A 5,932-nucleotide genomic window follows, 5' to 3' on the forward strand; every position below is an offset into this window, starting at 1 on the left:
TTATCCACGGGGATTCTGCTAATTGTAATTGTAACAGTAATGCTAATTGTAATTACTGGTCAGCAACACTTGTACTGAATCCGGCCAGGGCCAAACTCCGCCTTTCATCCTTACCAAACACTGTGGGTGAGAAGATGCCCGAGGCTTCGTAGTGCTGTGTAAAAGAAAATTAGTATTATTATAAGCACAAAGAAATTACCAATAATGAAAATAAATTTCCCTTGAGTGGGATGGTAATTTTCGGAGAATTGAGGCAGAATGTACTGGTATCAGTCGTTCCCTCTCCCTGAACACTGGTGTATTTTTTGGCATCACAGAATGATTAGCCTTCATCTGTCAGGGAAGGACAAAGAAAGATCCGTAGCATTGTAGTAAATAAGATATATTTTTTTTTGGTAAACACTACCACCCATATTTAAAATATGTGAAGAAAACGGACGACGAGGATGGGATTTGAACCCACGCGTGCAGAGCACAAAGGATTAGCAGTCCATCGCCTTAACCACTCGGCCACCAGGTCTGCACAAGAAAAGCTGGAAGCTTTAACTTTTTATTAGTGAAGTAGAGCTGTCCTGTGTGACTGGACCTGAATTACTTTTACTGTACACCACAGCAAGCTCTGAGCTGTGGGACATAGTGCTGCATTCTGGCCGTGCAAAATTGACGAGCAAAAGTATGATATTATATTCACTCATTAACTACTACCATTCCTGCATTCCCGTTTTATCATTTACACGAAATCAAGGAAAGCCTCCGCTCCACGTCCCACGGGCGAATCATGGCTCTTTTAACCGGAGTCAGGAACAGATGTGCTCAATAGATCAATGGCCTGTTTCATTTCACCAGGAAGAGGGGTGTGGCTAGACCTGTCACCTGGAAAAGGGGTGTGGCTAGACCGTTCACCGGAAGAGGGGTGGCCACGCCCCTTAGAGGCAATGATGTCACTTACCAGGTCATTTCAGGGTCATCATACCACTCACACTCAGAGGAACTGATGCTACAGACCATGTCACTGTGGCAAAAGGCTGTGAATGACCCTTTCACTATAAGGCAGTGATGCCCTAAACCTAGTACTGTTACTTCAGGGAACTGATACCACTACCCCCAGGAAAAAATACTTTTGCTTGACTCGCTGTAAGACTTTAAGACTAAGACTTAAACAACAGCAACCCAGTTGCATCACAAGCTAGATATGGAGTGACAAGGACACATGATGGCAGGTGCTCATTGTGCACTGGCTCGTTGGTCTAGGGGTATGATTCGGGTTCAAATCCCGGACGAGCCCTTATTTTTAACTTCACAAAAGGAATATTTATGTATTTTATGTTATTTGAGGTCCCAGGTTCATTATTTTATAATATAAATATTTTAAGGCATACGCGTGCCTAGATGCCTAAATTGGCTCCTTCGTGTTTGAGCAAGGGCATCATTTTGCATGTACTCCAGTTCAGGCCTTTTGCTGAGGGGCATATCTCCCCCTCTGACTCTGGCCTCTAGTCATGGCTTTTTAGGTCTATTTCACCTCACAAATCCCCCCTCCTAGCACTGAAGCAACTATATTGAGAGAGAGAAGAGCTAGGAGAAAATTGGGTGTTCCTTCTGGGATAGCCTGGGTCCACCCCAGGGGTCTCCTTTAGAGAGTGCCTGCTCCTGGTTCATTCAAGGACTTCCCTTCAGAGTGTGTCTGCTCTATTTTGGCTCCTGATGGAGTGGTGTACTGGTACGTACTCACCCTCTTCAGATTTTGAATGTTCCATTAGGTTGGGGTTCCTGGACCTCTTCCCGTCCGGGGGCTCTCCTCTGGCCTTTAGAATCAAGGAGATAATAGATCTGCCAAGAAGAACAAAGAGATTAAGTATTTTACACAATACAATTTTTCCAATAGGGATGTGACAATAGATAACAAAGCAGCAGGAGAGATACGCATAAAGTGCACATTTCAAGCAAGCATTTGGTTTTCGACATACAAATATTTCCCAAACAGTTGTTCCTTACATTTTTCATTTTCGTAATCTTTTCAAAATAAATATATTTGTTCGACTCCCTGTAATAGTAGGATTTTCTTTATTCAGGTTCCCGTTCCTTATCTTTACTCTTCGGAGGATTCCTGGGCTCTACCCTCACTGGATTCTTCAATCAGTCACAAATTCTGCCTGGGATGACAGCACTTCAACTGATAGATGTGCACCAATTTCTCTTCCGTTTGTCCTCCTTTAGGAATGAGGAATTATAAGTGACAGGTGAGATTTTGTCTACAATTTTAAAGGGGCCGCCCCAGGAGGGAAGGCATTTCCGCTCCTAGGGCTGGTTCCTCTGAAAATTGTACTAGAAGACCCTGTCTCCTGTTTGATATAATTTTTTAGTGGTCTTTAAATCGTAGTGGGTTTTCATCCCCTCTGCCGATTTTTCCAGATTGCGCTGAGCATACATAAAATCATGCTGAAGGTGTCTTCTCAGATTCTCACTATATTCATGTATCCTGGATGCATTAAACAGGTTCTGCTCTTGCGTTCTGTAGAGAAGATGCTATGTTAACACAATTTTTTGTCCAGTCATTAGCTCGAATGGAGACAGCTTTGTCATAGAAGATGCGGTAGACCTGATGGCCATCAGGACAAGCGGTAATTGGATGTCCTAACTAGGCCCAGAGTCCATAACAAACTTCTTTAGGATGCTCACAATCATTTTATTGTATCTCTCAACTCACCCACTAGAGGCTGTTGGTAGGCAATATGGAGTTTTCTCTTTACCCCAAGTATCTCCCACATCTTTGTCATCACCTTGCTGGTGAAGTGACTTCCTCTGTCACACTGAATCCTTTGGAGGAGGCCGAATTGCGAGAATATTTGATTGATCATCAGGGCAGCTGCTGTTTCTGCCTTGCAACATGGGGCCGGGAGACATTCCACCCTTTGGTAAACAAGCATGTTACCATTAACATGTACTTGATTTCTCTAGCGGAACGAATCATGGGCCCGATGAAATCTACTTGTAAATGTGGCCAAGGCAGCGTCATTCCTATTTTCTGGAGGGGAGCTCAGACAGTGAGTGAACTTGGCTGAAATTGCGCACACACTGGACACCCCTTCAAATATTGGTTGTGGTCCTGAGCCATGTGTGGCATGTGTGCAGCCTCCCGCAAGATTTCCAAAGTAGTATGAAACCCCTGATGACCAGCTGTGGCTGCGTAATGGGCGTGATTAGCATGTGGCTTTGGAATGAGGTAGGCACCACCTACTGGTCGCATCCAGTGATGGATCTCTGTACCAACAAACCGTCTTGGATTCTGAATGTTTTGGGAAACTTCATCAACACCCGGAGATCCTCTTTCCTGGTGTAATTGTTTTCGGTCAGAGCAAAATTCACAGGGTCTTCAATGTGTTGGTAACATTTCCCAATTATCGGATCTCGTTTTTGTTACATGAGCAAATCAGCATCTGGCGTCTCCTTACTCCACTGGGCAGTTGAGAGTTAATTTTGGGCATATGTTTGGGACCTGGTAACAGCAGCGACCTGGATTTCCCCCAACAGGAACTCAATCTCTATGAGATCACCATGGACACCTCTGGTTTTGGCCAGCTGGTCAGCCAGGTCATTTCCGGATTTGTCTGGTCCCTCTATTCTGGAATGACCCATGACCTTCTTCCAGTAGATGGATATCTCATTAGAGGTGACCAGATCATTGATAGATTGTATTAGTTTGCCATGCTTGAGTGGGTTATTGTTTGCACACGGCATCCCTCTGGTTTCCCAATTAATTAGGTGCTGAACGAACCCATTCCAGACATAATCTGAATCCATGATTATTATTAGTTCGTGGATTCAGTGTTGCATGGCAGTGAGGATGGCCTGATGAACCGCCATCAACTCCACCACCTTACTACTTCGGGGACCGATCTTGTATCCGGCTGAGGGTTCCGAGGCCTCATTCACCCAGCCATGCCCAACGCTGGCCATCAGTTCCTTTTCCTGATGGTTCTCAAAATGGTAGTAGCACCCATCCATATAAACTGTGGGCATCCTCTTGCATGTGTCTTCTTCATAGACTTTGTGCAGGAACTCCATGCTGTCTTGTGTTTCGATACTTTCGTCCTCGAGACAGTTTTCTCGAGCACAATCATGCAAGTCAGTCAAACCTTGCGCGAGGTGACTTTTCTTGTTTTGGCCATATCTCACCTCCGCAGGAAAGCCTTGCATGGACAGAATCCAGGAAGTATTTCTGGAATTATTCACATTCCCCACATGTATTTTGTCACTTCAAAGGTATTTCAAAGGCTGGTGAGGAGTCTCAACGATGATGTGCTCCTCCTAGCCCCTTGATCTGCGTATGAATCTTCCCTTCTTCCTCTCTATGTAGTCTATGCCTGCCTGGGTCTGGGGGCTGCTTATGCCCTCTACTGGGGGTCCAAATACCTCAGAGTTTATTATACATTCATTTTCAGAAGCTTTGTTTACCGTGCCTCTGGGCCGCTGGTGTTGCCACCCTCTGTTCCTCAGCTTCGGAGCAGCGCCCACAGTTCTGTGTCTGGTGAATTAGCGAGTAGTTTGCACGTGTATATGTTGCCTTGTAATCCTCGCCTCTCTTATCATCTGGATTGTATAAGGGTATTTTCCAGCACCTTACTGTCTTCTCAGATTGTTGCTGGGTAGTGGGTGTACCAGGGCCTTTACCATCCGTGCTTCCGGCTTGCCAGTGTTACACTTGTGGCCCCCCCTAACTTTGGTGATGTGCCAACAGCTCCAAATACATTGTGTCTGCCTGCTGTCCATTGGTATGTGTGCCGCTTTAAGACCCTTGCAGCCCTCGTTGCAGCTGAGTCTGATTAGAGTCCCCACCCCAAGACTGCTTTGTGGTGTTAAAACTGATTCTGACCTTCTGTGACAGTCTCCAAGGCCCCCTCCGTTAGGCTTCCTCACAATGGTCCTTATGGTATTCCAACGTGGCTGGGGCTAAGCACCCCTACTCCTCTATCCCACGCATTGGACGTTGCCCACAACACTCTAGATCCTCTTTTCGGGGGCATAAGAACACTCAATGCCTTTCGGTCTGCTGTGCACCCTTAGTCGATGTTGAGTGAATAGTTGTGGGTCCAAAACGACTTTGAGTGAGTCTTACTGGCGTGTGACATATAAATGTTCACCCTCCTCGGCACTTTAAGTACATTAGTACTCAGTTTGCATACTCTCTGTGGGCACTCAGCACATCTGCTCCGTGTTCTTTGTTTTCCAGCTTTCCTTGCCACGTCATTCGTTTCTCGAAGCTGGCTCTTCATGTGGGCTCTGGTGCGGCTTCCCCTTGAGATCAGGGCTCTGTTTTGATTCAAACGCGCTGCGTTTCCTTTGTTCTAGGCTAGGTGCCATTTTGTTGCACTCGCCCGTAACACCATCCAAACTTTTCTTCCGTGTTCTGGCCTGCATGCAAGTCTCATCTGGGTTTTCAGCACTATGTGCCCGGCATATTCATGCTGCTGTGACTTCCATTTTACTGTTCATATCTTGTTTATTATACCTGTTCAGCATTCGGATCTTCATCGGATCAGCAGGAGCTCCGAGATACAGGTATTTTACGTGGCCATGTAGCCAGGCCCCCTTCCTTTAGCTTTTTATCTTTCCAAAGTGGGTCACTAAAATGAGTAGCATTGAACAGGGCAGTGCTATACAAATGCATGACTGCTATGTATGTAGGTGCTATGTATGGAAAAGTGAATGTGTTGTTCCTGTTCTACATACATCCTCTTGCTTCAAAATAGAGTGCATTGTGCCTTGTTTTTACAATTCATTTTGTGAGATTGTTCCGGTGAACGACCACGTGAGACTTGCTGATTGTGTTGTGCTTCAGTGCTCGAATGAGAATGGCCTAGTGTTTCTAGCATTCACAAGGCAGTTCTGTGACACTGGCTCACTGTTTTTGTGGGTCATTATGTGAGTCAGA

At 45.6% G+C, this 5,932-nt stretch overlaps 1 non-coding gene across 1 annotated transcript; it reads right to left on the reverse strand.

Annotated features, from left to right (window-relative positions):
- Positions 1–438: 438 nt before the first annotated feature.
- On the reverse strand, positions 439–520 carry TRNAS-GCU (transfer RNA serine (anticodon GCU)). The gene has a single exon. It is a non-coding gene; the product is annotated as a tRNA-Ser (tRNA).
- Between the last annotated feature and the right edge of the window lie 5,412 nt (positions 521–5,932).

The sequence above is a fragment of the Ambystoma mexicanum genome, chromosome 1p (genome assembly GCF_040938575.1).
Source record: "Ambystoma mexicanum isolate Mex_15411 chromosome 1p, UKY_AmexF1_1, whole genome shotgun sequence".
NCBI lineage: Eukaryota > Metazoa > Chordata > Amphibia > Caudata > Ambystomatidae > Ambystoma > Ambystoma mexicanum.